General features: G+C 43.9%; 1 protein-coding gene across 1 annotated transcript in view; it reads left to right on the top strand.

Moving 5' to 3' along the window:
* The first annotated feature begins 1,943 nt into the window (after positions 1 to 1,943).
* TAGLN2 (transgelin 2) overlaps positions 1,944 to 14,812 on the top strand; it is a 30,140-nt gene continuing 17,271 nt past the window's right edge. Inside the window, exon 1 of the mRNA XM_073639361.1 lies at positions 1,944 to 2,088. The gene's annotated coding sequence lies outside the window, so the exon portion shown is untranslated. The remainder of the gene's footprint in view (positions 2,089 to 14,812) is intronic.

Genomic DNA, 14,812 nt, shown 5'->3' with positions numbered 1-14,812 from the left:
GAGGTCACATTACACACAGTATTTTGACAGCACAGTACGACCACTAGGACACTTGACAGAAAGACTGCCAGAAGACTAGCCAGGGCTAGACAAAGGACCAGAAGAACCAAGATCAAAGATGGCTTTACATTAAATATGAATTCAATGGTGTAACTAACTTGTAAGTCCTCCACCCACACCCACTAACTGGTTCCTACCACTTTGTGTTCCCCAGTCTCCCTGTAACCAGGGGAGCAGCACCTAGTGCATACTAGCTCCCTCTGGTGGAGAAGTGTGGTGTTGGATGCAAAAGGTTAGGTCACAACCATCACACTGGCCTTACCTCAGAGGAGGAACACTACACTCCATTAGAGAAGTGCAGCATCCCTGTGGCAGTCGAACCCTCAGGGGCGCCACACTGCATTTCTTTACTCACTTCTGGCTACTTTGCTGCACTTGGAGCTGGTTTTCCTCACAAAACTTTACACACAGATTATTTTTCCTCTTCTTTCTTGCTGGAGCTTTGTGCTGCAGTCACAGGTCTCACAGTGACTCTGGGTGTATTATTCCCATTGGAAGTAGCCTGAGAGTCTTGTCCCAGTGTAGGCCGAGAAGCCTGGGCCTTGCCTGGGGAGCTTCCTGGCCCAGGGGGGCCCCGCCTTGGGCTTGCTCCAGACATGAGGAGAGCTTCAAAACACAACCTCACAGCTTGGGGGCAGTGTTATAGTAGTTATATTCTTGTACATAGGGGCAGTATTATAATAGTTACATTCTTGTTCATAGGGGGCAGTATTATAGTAGTTATATTCTTGTACATAGGGGCAGTATTATAGTAGTTATATTCTTATACATAGGGGGCAGTATTATAGTAGTTATATTCTTGTACATAGGGGGCAGTATTATAGTAGTTATATTCTTGTACATAGGAGCAGTATTATAGTAGTTATATTCTTGTACATAGGGGCAGTATTATAGTAGTTATATTCTTGTACATAGGGGGCAGTATTATAGTAGTTATATTCTTATACATAGGGGGCAGTATTATAGTAGTTATATTCTTGTACATAGGGGCAGTATTATTGTAGTTATATTCTTGCACATAGGGGGCAGTATTATAGTAGTTATATTCTTGCACATAGGGGGCAGTATTATAGTAGTTACATTCTTGTATATAGGGGCAGTATTATAGTAGTTATATTCTTGCACATAGGGGGCAGTATTATAGTAGTTATATTCTTGTACACAGGGGGCAGTATTATAGTAGTTATATTCTTGCACATAGGGGGCAGTATTATAGTAGTTATATTCTTGTACATAGGAGCAGTATTATAGTAGTTATATTCTTGTACATAGGAGCAGTATTATAGTAGTCATAGTCTTGTACATAGGGGCAGTATTATAATAGTTATATTCTTGTACATAGGGGGCAGTATTATAGTAGATATATTCTTGTACATAGGAGCAGTATTATAGTAGTTATATTCTTGTACATAGGGGGCAGTATTATAGTAGTTACATTCTTTTACAATGGAGGCAGTATTATAGTAGTTACATTCTTTTACAATGGAGGCAGTATTATAGCGGTTATATTCCTATCCTGAGGAATATGAAATCTGTGCTCCACCTTGAGACATTGTGAGAGGGACATTATGATAATTATTTTTATAACATGTCTATACCATATGACCCAGTAATCTTTGCGTGATCACGGATGTTAATATGAAGTCAGTAGATTCTCCTTCCATTTTGCTACTCGTCTTCCTATACTTAAAAAATTGCAAACTAAAAGAGATTTTAATTACTCTCAAGTTTGAACTTGCAGCTTTTTTTGTTGATCCATTTCAATCAGTTCGAATGAATAATTCTGAAAAAGAATAAATCCTAAATCCTCTGATCTATGAATGAAGCCGAGCCGTTGCTACATTGAATAGACAAGTAGGAATTTTTGCCCTGATGAGATTACGCCCTCTACACACCCTTTTTTCTTGATTAGGGCTGACATCATACTTGCTGTTTTTTTTTTCTTTTCTGGGGCAGGGCTGAGAAAGTAGAGATCTAGAGACAGAAGCTCATTCCAGTTTTGTTTCCTGCTGCCTGCACTACAATAAGGTAAGCTCTTGCCTCTCCTTCCATACTCTCTGTACAGCGTTGGTCTGTTCGGACGCTGTAGGACTATAAGTTCCAGCATGTCTGTAGTACATGCACTTTTTAAACCCTCATGCCCGGACTTGCATCATGCTCGATTATACCTATATTACGTGTGTTGGGACAGATCAAAGTCCTATTATCTATGTTTCTAGTCTTTGCACCTTGTAAATTTCTCTGTAGTTTCGTGACTGTCATGGCTTGTGTATTGTATAATAGTGCTGCCCCCAAGAGCTTGCAATCAACTGATGTTCTCTATCCCTGTATGGTGGCTTCTGGACATATGCCTGTCTATTTCAATGAGATTTCTCTACAGGAGGACTGAATATGCTCAGGACTATCCGTATGGCTTGTGAGCGTGTGGACATAGTTTTGGGTTGGAGGAGGTATTTTGGGAATGTGAGTGTGGAGCAGTTAACCAGCTCCCCCTCCTCTTTGATATTGGACAGGATGTCCCACTTTATACATTCAGGTCAATGAATAATTAGGAAGGGGGTAGGGAAATCTGAAGCCATGTGGTGGAGCATAGCCCTTTAATATGAGCTTCATCAGCTGTAATGTGACATCCATTTGTATTACTTACATGGAGACGTGGTCACGAGATAGCGCACGCCATCTGTCAACCAAAAAATCGCATTATATCTATGTCTTGTCAGGAGAGCCGCCCTGGTGATGACTTATAGGGAATCCTAATAGACCAGGGCAGTTGTTCTGCTGCTCAGGATGCTTAGTAAAATGGCCCCTTAAGAAAAAGTAAAGATCAAGGTGTAGGGAGCATGAAAAAAAAATATCAATGGATTATTCATAAGATCGAAGTACAAACAAAATTCCATAGCCCCTTCAATCGTTGGTAGGTGGGGGTTTGCACGGTTGGTCATCATACATTCTGGTGTAGTTCGGTCCAATCACACACAGAATAAGTGAAACATAGCTGATCCAATAATTGTGGACCATCAGTATGGCCAACAGATGTTCTCCAACGTGATACAAGCACTTTGTAATTAGCTGACCCTTTTACTCTCTGTGTTAGACAATAGGTGGTCAAGCCCCCTGATGATACTTGAATGGGGTGCGGTTCATAAGAGCACCATCAATGCCAGTCTGGACCCTCTTTACCTGGCCATATTAAGGTTTATGGGGGCCTCGTGACTCTTTCTCATTGGCAAATCTTCTACTAGAGGTGTCCCAGCCTCCTGCTGTGCACACATGCGTGCTCAGCTAAGCCGAGCATGCATGTGTATATTAAGGGCTGGGAAAAATAGCTGTCTAATTAACAAATGTCTGGCGTTAGGTTCCCCATACAGATTAAAGTCGGTCAACGTCATGGATTTCGTTGGTACTAGCCAACCATCTAATGTTATATGATGGCCTCCAGCATCTCCCATGACAGATGATGCTTGGGAAGAGAAACATTGGGCGTGTTGAATTCCAACTCCAGATCCTTGTATTCTCTGGGAAGATAGGCCACCGCCAGAGGAGTCTGGCAGTGGATTACTCTGTGTGCATGGTGGCGTTGGGAGAGATGGGTGTCTGCGGATAGCTGTGTAAGGTGTAGGAGCACCTTTACTCTTGCCTGTAATAAATGAGGTCATCAGTCAGCTAGGAAGGACAGGCGTGCTGAGACGACTTGCGCAATCACCGCAGGAATTCTGTTTTCTTTGTACAATTTGCTTTTCAGGGCTGGAATCTCCTGCTGACCAGTCTATGTCAGTGTTATCTGGTCCTCCTATCAATTCTATGGAAAGTCGAGGTCGTTCTATGGTCTATTTATCTACATTCCAGATTTTCTACAGTAGTTTCCGGGCCGTTGGTTTATATTTAATTTCCTGATAAAATAGACAGTCATGTGCTCGCACAAGGAAAAACCTCTCTGCACGTTTTCCAGACTTGTCCCTGGATGATCATTTATTTCCTGTGTTTCCACAGCAGTGCCATTTACCCACAGTAGGAAATTACAATCGGAGAGCCACACAATCCAGTATACCGAGGGTGTGGCAGGCTCAGGCTTCATTTTCCTTAACATTCTCTTCTTTCCTGAGTTTCTACTAACTTTAAAAAGATAAAAATATGATCAATCAAACAATGTTTAGGCTCAGATGGTTGATCACTTGATTTTTTTTATATATATATTTTGCCATTTGGTGATTTTTGTCTTGGCTTGAACCTAAGTGTTGCTTAATTTTTCACTGTGTTTTACCAAACTTTTTTTTTTTTTTTAAGTTCTGGTTTGTGATACTTTGGCGGTTGGTGTCTTTCTTTTCAAAAGTAACAGGCTTTAGGCAGATTTTTACGTTGCTTTATCACATATACTTTTTCTGGAAATTAAAAAAAGTAAATAATTTTTCATGGTGTTTTTTTTTTTTTTTCGTGCTGCTCTGTACAACAAGAAAATGTCTAAATTAAGCTTCGTTAATACAATCCTATGTAAAGTCTAAAGCTGAATTGTGTGTTAGAAGGAGGTAGACTTGGAGTCAATTTAGATAGGTTGGTCCCAGCCCGTTAATGAGCTGTGGTTGACCATATACAAGTAGAACGTGGTCATATACTGGTCTGTTAGAGGGAACCTGTCAATCAATTTAGGCTGCTCAAACAAAGGGCAATTGCATCCAGGTATCGAAGAGGGCAATCACTGGAGAAGGACATCGTGGTCGGAAGAATAGAAGGAACAAGGTGAATAGGAAGACCAGCAACCTGAGGCTTGATACAATCAATACAACGGCGGAGAATAGTTATCTAAACTTGCACAAGTTTGATCTTCCAACAGAGAGTTCATCCATCAAGTCGCCATGGCTCAAGATCAAGCCAAAGGCCATTAAATAAAATAAATCTTTTACTTTAAAAAGCTCCTGTGTTTCTTAGAAAACATAGTTTGAAGAGTCCGCCATGAACCATAGTGAGACTAAATGAGTCCGATGTGGTCCCCGTCTGGCTCTTGTGTGCCCCGCTGATGGGCTACTTACAAAACAAGACAGTTTGAAAAGCTAGCCATAAACCATAGTGAGAGACTAAATGAGTCCGAGGTGGTCCCCGTCTGGCTCTTCCGTGCCCCGCTCCAGGTGATTGACAGGTCTCTCTGTGGCGCCCCTGAGGGTTTGACCGCCACAGGGATGCTGTACTTCTGTAATGGAGTGTAGTGTTCCTCCTCTGAGGTAAGAACAGTGTGATGGTCAGGACCCTACCTCCACATCCAACACCACACTTCTCCCACCAGAGGGGGCTAGAAGGCACTAGGTGCTGCCCCTACTGGAAGTTGGGAGACTGGGGAACCAAGAGTTAGGGGGAACCAATTAGTGGGTGAGGGTGGAGGACTCGCATTTTAGTGACGCTTTAATATTTCATATTTAATCCACAGCCATTTTGGTTTTTGGGCTTGTTCTTTGACTGTTCTCTATCGTGACCTTCCTCCCTGAGCGTGGATCCTGTGTGGACCTGCAGAGGATGGAGGCACGGCCCTCGTACCCTGGCCTTGGGTCGAGGGGCAGGCTGCAGACGATGTATGTCTCAGCCCGGTCAAGGACCATGACCAAGAAGGCCCGGAGCTTAGGAGTGTAACTCCACTGCAAATGGATCCTGGGGGGATGCAGACGGAGCGGTATACGCCACCTGTCCTCGCCTACCTGATCTATTCAGAGGGATTCCGGCTGCAAGAGGGGTACCGGCCCCCGACACCTGACCTTGCTACTCTACGTCCCGGTCAGGGAAGCCCGGTAGGCCCAGAGGATCCCACCGGGTAACGGAAGGAGCGGAGCTGCCACCCGTACCCATTTTCTGAGTGAAGTTCAGAGGGAGACCCGGCCTATCTACACACACACAGACAGGAAAGGACTCGGTCTGAAGTCTAGGAACACTCTGGTGCGGGGTCCTGATTGAACTCTTGACTTACTCGGAGGTTGTTGGACCCCCATTCCTGGTGACCGCAGAACTCCGCGAGGAGCAGGGAGCAGCTGTACTCTCCACCATGAGTAAAAACCCTGGAAGTCAACCCCTATGGCCTCCGGACTCTTTATTCTGCACTACACCGCATTACGCAGCACGAGACCTCCTAGACTACAACCCCCTCCATCATGTCTCTCTGCCCTGAGGCCCTGCTCTGCCTGTGGGGAGTAGTAACAACTTTGGCTGCCACATAATCCCGCCTCAGAGGACTGCTGCAGCGCTGGTGGCCTTCACCAGGTACCACAGGTGGCGTAGTCGAGATCAGCCACTCAACCCGGATAGCCCATTACACCCTTTTTTAAATGTGACGGCCCTGGGCACGGAACGGGTCCAGGCCACGACTGCTTCCCCCAACATCTGACCCGGCTCCGAGTACTCCCCCCATCTTCCGAGGGTAGGGCTGCGAGCGTCACATCTCCTTATGGTACACACCAGCTCTTCAAACTATGTGAGACGCCAGAAAGTAAGGCATAACTGTATGCAATCGTGCAGTCAGGCTCCTGGTTCCTCTGGTTTGTGCAACATGACGGGTTCCCTTGAAAATGGGCCGATGAAAACGGATTGTAACACAATTATTGTTAATATGATGGTTCTGTCCCCATATAGCATCATGTTGTCGGCAGCACATTTCCAGTTTACACGAAGGGGGATGTGCTACCAATAATGATGATTTTTATGCTAGCATAGTTAGTCTGATCACCTAGGCCGATAATTGAGGACAAGAACAAATGCTCATTTGCCGATAATTGGCTTGTTTAAATTCTGATTTCCGCTTATTAACAAGTGCCGATCGGCTATGTACAAGACAATTGTCGCTCATTTGATGGCCAGGTGACACAGAACGATAGTTAATACTTTCCCTGTTTACACGGGACAATATTCTGCCAACAATATTTCTAACAGCATAAATTATCTGATCAGCTGAAGAACAGGCGCTTTGTTGCAAGTTTACACGGTATGATCAGGAATGAGTGTTTTTGCCTATTAAAAGCTTGCGTAATTTTAAGCAAAGGTGGTGTCGAGCAGCCCCGTACCCATGCCCCACTCATCTTAGACAGAGAACATCGTTCTCAGTTTCACAACAGATCAGAATTCTCTAGATTTATGTATAGGAATCCAAGGACATGCACTCCTTCCTCCAGAACCAGTCAATTCCTCTGCAGACTTAGTGCAGCCTTCTGCACAAATGGGATTTATAAAGAGTTAAAAAAGTCCTGGCCTGGGGTGACGTACACGCTGGGTGGTGATAGTGTGTACAGGTGTGTTACGCACGCACGCTTTCAGATGAAAAAATGAAGCATTCTCCAGGTAGTTGTTGTAGTATTTGTTTTCTTTGACTGATTTCGAGATGCTCTGGGTGGTCTCTAAAGCAGGCCATATATTTTTGGCTATTCCTTCCAATCCCACATACCGTGCTAAGATATGTGTGCATGTGTTGTGAATGGGGAAAGTGGAGTAAGTCGCTGCCAGATGCATTTGGCAGCAGCAGATCTATCCTGAGAACAAAAGGATTGAGCATGCTGAAATTAAACATGCCTGACACTTCTTTCCTCAAAATCAGCAGCTGGGAGAAAATCAGACGGGCTGGTGGATTCGGCTTACATTAATTTAATGTTTGGTTAGCTTTAGGCTGTATTCAACTCCTTGTGCTGCCAGATTTTTGTTTTTTTTCCCGACTGTGAGCCAAACACACCATTATTGGCGGCTTTGGCCAAAGTTGTTCTGATATGTATGGGGGCAGCTTTAGTTGTTTCCAGACACCTCTGGGTTATTACCCCTGGAAACGTAAGCATGCCCGATCCTTCTTCTCCCAAACATCATCTGTCAAGGTAATGTCGGGAGCCCCATTCATATCAGATATTAAGCCCATCCTACCAAAGTGAATTTTGCCATCACTAATGTTTAGGCCAATGTATGGAGACTTTACAGTAAGCCGTACCATTTTTGTTTTCGTTGACCGGTCCTGTGTTTTGGCAACATAATAGAGAAAAGGACAGCACAAGAAATGGCATGCAAATTTGTTGCCTGATGGCCACTAATTTCCATAAACATCTTTGATCTTATGACGATCTAAATAGTCTTCCTTAAAGATGTTCTACCATTTATCTTCTGCAGAACATCTGTAACTCCATTATCGATCTGGAGAAATGTTACAAATCACTTCTGATAGCTCTATTCTGCTCCTCCTCCCTTCTCTTAGTGTTAGGCATTGCAGCAGGTAAGAGTTCTAAACAGATCTCCAGTGTGGACAGAGCATTTACAGTCTCAGGGAGGGCGGAGAAAAGTCTGCAGATGAGGAGGAAAACACATGGAAAGGTGATAAGTTCAGGAAAGAAGCTACTGAAGACAACGGAGATCTGTATACAAATATTGCTCACATTCAGCAGCTTAGTAGAAGGGGAAACACAGAGTGCACTGAACATATTTTACTCGGAGACCCACAAGTCCCATCCAGACTATATTACTGGGAGGGAAAATCTGAACTTTGCAGCCGGCTGCAAACTGCATATCAGGGCGTCTAAAATGAAATCAAGATTACAGACTTAACCTTAGTGCAATTGTATAAACTAATAGTAACCACTAACATAGGTTAAAATATGTTAAAGATGTACATAGCCTTTAAATGCTTATGGCGACTGTCATTCAGAGGATGCTATAGCATTTGCATAGCTTTAATAAAGCATGATAGAGACAGGTTTCTCAGTATACAGCATTGTGTAGCCGCATATTGTGATAATAATGTGTCATGCTACATAGATAGACTTCTAGGCGGCTGCATAGTGCACGGCCCATATATAATATATACAGCAAAACTATAAAGACAGGCTCATAATTCACCCCCCAGCAGCTATGAAAAATAAACTGTAAGTGAAATTTGCTTATTGAAATATAATTTGAAGACCCCGCTGGGATAACATCAGAGCGCGATCCAAGAAACTGCCTCGCGTATGTTTATAGGAAGATAATGATGCCCGATTGTGACCGGACTACGGTCTGGAAATCAAATGTGTCTCTAGTTAGACACAGCAATCCTGTGATGTCTCATTTCCCCTTATATAAAGACGGCGCAGTGCAACGTTTCATTCCAGCTTCTGTACTGGCGGGTATAAGTTATAGGACAGCGCCATTGTTCTTTCTGTAATTCTTTGGGGTCTGAAATACATCAGGGTTTTCACGTCATAACTATCGCCCGTGTACTGGGCAGTCATGTCACACCACACTACATAATAATGTCAGATGTAAGGATAGTTTTAGGGGTCAGTGTGGAGGTCTAGGTAGGTTGTCCCCCCCCCCCTGCATAGGCAGTTAAACATCATCTCGTGATCCCATGATGGATGTGGGCTGGGATAATAAGGCCGTGTATCTACGGGTGAGAGCGACTATCTCTAGATCATTTCTCAGAAGCAATAATTCATCACGAGTCTTATTGTTCTGTATAAAACAAATCTCCATAAATAACCTGTGTAAGGAGCGAACAATAGACTCATTCAGGGCCGAGGCCTCCGAATCGCGGCCTGTTTACCATCACGGCCAGAATAAAGACCCTTTCAGACTCTCTACGTCGCTGCTGGAAGAGAAAATGTGACCACAAATACATGATAATAAGAGGGAGCCTTTCTGGGAGGCCGCTCCCTGCTCTGTCTGAGGAAAGCTGGATGCCCTGGGCACCGGCTCAGTCCAGGGCTGAGGTACGGGTGGAAAAATGTCGACTTGGCACTACAGCTGCCAGCTCTGTCCTGGGATTGTCTGAATAGTAGTGAGGCGCCTCCAGCCCAGAAAAAGCGAAAACTAAGAAGAGAAAATGTCACCAGATATTACACTGAGCCGCTGTGTCTAAGCCTATCAGGTGTTATACTGTCTGCTAGGTACATATTGGCATATATTGGGACATATCTGCTAAGCCGCTGTATTCAAGGCTATCAATAGCTGCTGAGAAACAATGTACTGTAGTCGGCACTCCGTAATTGCGATGTGGTGCACGTGGAGGGTTAGTATCCAAACGAAAAAAGCAGGTCCTGACACTCGCGTGTAGAGAATTCACTCATTTATTCCACATGTAGGGTAGCAACAAAAGGTTTCAGCTCTTCCCGGGCTTTTATCAATTGTCACAATTGATAAAAGCCCGGGAAGGGCTGAAACGTTTTGTTTTCGCATCAATAGCTACTGTCTGCTGAGCCATGTATGCGATCCCCTTATCTATTGGGGGCTGTATCTAACTCCATCATGTGTAATACGGTCTATGAATTGATTGGATTTAAGTCTGTGTGATACTGTCTTCTGGGCCAGTGTATCTAAGCCCACCATGTGAGATACACTAGGAGTAATTTTTCAGTCCAGGTGAATAGTTAGGCCTGGCCTCCTGTGTATGTCTGGACCTGCCATGGTGTACAGCGTCTGTAGACATACAGTCCTTACATTCAAATGCTTTTCCCGATGAGGATTATTGTCCCTTCATCACAATGATGGGAGGATAAAACCTCTGACAGCCCCAGCGCATCTAGCTCACCGAACCCCTTTCATAGTGTCTAGGATGCCCACAGGCGAGAACCATTGTTACGGTGGCGCTGGAAGACGACTGATGTATGTGGGTGTGTGTGGATGGGAACGGCAGTCTGGGGGACCGCTTGATCCTGGCTAATAAATGCCGTGACTTCGAGGGACACAAGCCATGGCCTCTTCTTAAGTTTAATTGACTCATAAATGCTGTCATTTATTTTATACAGGGCAATAAATAGGAGGCTGTTATTAACTCTTGGCTCGGGTAACGTTTCTTACAAGGCAACTATAAAATCTGAGGCCTATTTGAGCCATAACATACAGGTTCCCCCCACCAATTGTGGGGCAGTGTACGGAAAAACCATGTTCTTACTAGGTACTTGTAGAGTAACCGTAAACCACATGGGTTTTTCTATGCGGTTCCTGCCCACCATTATATTTTGTTTAACCATCAATAACCAAAATAAGTAATTTGATTTGGGGCTATTAATGATTCAAAGTTTTAGCTACTATTCTAAAAAGACCTCCAGCAGAACAGCACTCCCAGTGGTGGGAGGACTGAGTTTCCAAACCATAGTTGTGTTCAGAGCAGCGCGGTGGCTCAGTGGTTAGCACTGCAGCCTTGCAGCGCTGGGGTCCTGGGTTCAAATCCCACCAAGGACAACATCTGCAAGGAGTTTGTATGTTCTCCCCGTGGGTTTCCTCCCACACTCCATAGACATACTGATAGGGAATGTAGATTGTGAGCCCCAATGGGGACAGTGCCAATAATGTATGGGAATTGTCTGAATTGTAAAGCGAATCGGAATATGTTGGTGCTATATAAATAAAAAGATTATTATCATTATTATGTGTGCATTGCAGGTACTGTCAAAAAATGTCGGATGAGTCAGTGCAGCACCCCGCCCAATTTTGAACAGAAACTTGATGGAAACTCAAAGGACCCCATTATAATCAGAGAGTCCATTGGAGATTATATATATATATATATATATATATATATCTATCTCACACACTAATGTGGAAATCTGATAATTTGTTTGTAAAGCATGTTGTCTACCTATGTTTGTGCTTGGGGACTCCTCCTCTGGATGGAAAACTCCCTGAGATCATGGAAACTAACACGGATAATCATCTTTCTCTCTTATTACAGCTGGACCGTGGTGATCACATTAAAAAATCGTTAGCTAGGTGAAGTGTTGGGAGATTAGCGGGGATCATAGCTGTCACCACTTTCATGTTGGCTGTGCTACTCGCCGATAAGACGAGACATGTTGCGATCGGTGGGGTGACCTCATATGTCTCTCACACCCTTGCTCATCATGTAATGCAAATATCACAGGCTCAACCTATTGTCTTAATTGTTCCGTTCCGAGCCTGCCGTGGGGCGAGGGCGGATTGTTTGCGGAGCTTGTCAGAATACTTTTCTATTATGTTCACACAATGGATTCCAGGTGGAGAACATTGGGAATTGTCTGCCATACAATTATAGATAGAAGGATCCACAATACTATACAAGATGAGGCACGGTGGCTCAGTGGTTAGCACTGTAGCTTTGCAGCGTTGGGGTCCTGAGTTCCAATCCCACCAAGTACAACATCTGCAAGGATTTGATATGTTCTCGTGTTTGTGAGGCTTCTCTCCGGGTTATTCACCGTTCCAATGTCATACTGATAGGGAATTTAGACTGTGAGCTTTAAAGACAACAGTGATGTGTGCAAAGCAATTCAGAAATGATTGGCGCTATATAATTGAGAAAAATAAAGGGTGTAAGGTGGCTTAGGTAGCTGTCAGCCAAATGGTGGCTCAGTTGATGGCAAATCTCCCCAACTTCCTCCACGCTTGGTTTCATTATCGGCATCAGGGGGGCATTCACCTAATGTTTATGGTCACTAAAAGTCAGAAACAGGACCCTCTTCATCATGATGTAATTCAGGATGGCAAAAGGTTTAGTAACATCCATTAAGTATATATTTTGCTTTGTACATATACCGTAAAGGCTCCCAAACACATTAGCCAATAGCCTAATGTGTATGGGGGCACCGACAGAATGATTGTTGGGGAAAATGTCGATCAGGCATGTCCAAATTTGGATTTACGCTCGTATTGTGTAAAGCTGCTGGCTTTCTCGTTGAGAACACAGGAGCGTTCAGCCAAACAAGAACTTTTGTATATGGGAAATTCGACTGAGATGGCTGTTGGCCAAAACAATCGGCCAAAGTAGCATTTCACCAACAGCCATCTAATCTGCATGGGGGCCTTAAGTATAGAGTAAAATCTGGTGATCTACCAATTGATCATTCGTCAATTGTGATGAAAGCGAGCTCTTATGACTGCTTCTATGCTGATTACTTGCTTTGTGACAGGGCCTTTTGTCTGCATCTTCCTAGATGGGTTTCTACCACTTGTCCCACCCCCTGCTTAGTGTAACATTGGATAAGGGTCTATAATCCATCTGGAGACTATAACAATTCCATGCTGGATCTTGTCCTGAGGGCAGGGAGGACATGGCAGACAATGGAACCATGATATAAACTGACAGGAGAATTGGAGGTAATTTACTTTACTTAACACTTCTGGGATCCTGTTATTCTGGAGGAAGGATTTACCGGTGATTTAACTGTACTAGAGACCCTTCCTAATGCATTTACCTTGTGACTGGGCACACTACTCTTAGGGGCACCATACTGGAGCCTTAAAGGGAATCTGTCAGCAGGTTTTTGCTACCTTTTATCTAAGAGCTGCCTGATGTAGGTAAAGAGACCCTGAATCCAACGAGGTATCACTTAGTTTACTGAGTGCAGCCGTTCTCACACAACCAGAGCTTTTACATTTAGAATGAAGCAGAGCTGAGAAAGCTAACACCGGGCTCCCTGTATACAAAGTCCATAGACAGTGAGCTGCTTAGTTGCTGGACTAGTCTGGCAATGTTAATCTCTTAGTGATAAATCCTTCAGTTAGTAAACAGCACACACTTTGACAAGTGACACATTCCAGAATTCTGTCTTTAAGCCGCTATCTCCTGCCAACAGATTCACTTTAAAGCCCCGAAAAACATTAGATCATTGCTGCCCAAACCTGCTGATCTTGACACGTTCGACTCAGTCAAATGTGTAAGGGAGATCCTGACAAATGATTGTACGGGGAGATATGGATACGGCATGTCTGATTTTGGACTACCGATCCGTCTACTCCCTAAAGTTAAGCCGCCGTCAGATATGTCTGGCCGTACCTCTCTCGTAGAAAAAAAAGAGTGCTCCTCCTGTGTATGGAGGAGTTGGGCGAGATAGCTGACGAATAAACAATTATCCAAACCATCATTTGGCCGAGAACAATCTAGTGTGTATGGGGTGGGGGGTACTGTTTGTATTTTTCTGGAAAATCTTGGCCATTGACAGTGCACTTTCATTGACCTCTTCTTCTGTAGGAGTTGTCATGAGGGTTACGTTGGTTGTCCGTTTTAACAGAATCTAGTTTCTTCAATGATGATAGACTTACTAAATATAGAACATTCATGTTTGATGACGGTCATGTAAAAGTCTAGGCGAGTATTCCTCATCAAAGCCCAGCCCCACCTCCATCAATTCCCAAAATATGACAAAACGGCTTAGGAGGAGGGGTCTGGAATTTCTCCAAACGCAATGGAAATACTCCCAAATTTGGACACAAGTATTTGTGAAATCGGAGTATCTTCTTGCTGATGGAGTCGGTGCGAGGAGCCGATGGGCCCCGCGCCAGTGAGACGCTAGATATGTAGGAGGATTAGGACCTGTAAAGGGCTGCACATCCGAGGGGTTCCCAGGGCAGTGAGGGAGATTAAAAGAAATGTGGAGATAATATGGAAGCTTCATCCCATATTACAAATAATAAATGACTGCAGAGTCTGGAAGAATTGTGAGCAGTATTACTTCAGCCAGCTTTCCAACGAACGGATACAGCATGTCTATATTAATATACAGACTACACATACGTAATCTTGTATACCAATGTCAAGCATGCATACGTTGGGGTCAAATTGAGAGTGTAATATATTCTGTATAGACCTAAAACTGATCTCTCTGGTCCACAATTACAATGCCAGATCTGAAGACTGAAATATACAGGCAAGTTACTAAAAAAGCGAGAGCATGGGTTGTGTATAAAGCGAAGATCTGTAAAGGTTTCCATCATGCAAATGTTGTGGCGAGCGCATCAGTGACGAGTAACGAAGGGGCCTGCAGTTTGTAGGACACTGGGGAACAATAGTCTCGAAGTC

Source organism: Phyllobates terribilis, unplaced genomic scaffold (genome assembly GCF_046119375.1).
Source record: "Phyllobates terribilis strain yellow unplaced genomic scaffold, ASM4611937v1 Scaffold_7__3_contigs__length_470593459, whole genome shotgun sequence".
NCBI lineage: Eukaryota > Metazoa > Chordata > Amphibia > Anura > Dendrobatidae > Phyllobates > Phyllobates terribilis.
This window is presented reverse-complemented; position numbering and strand designations above follow the sequence as displayed.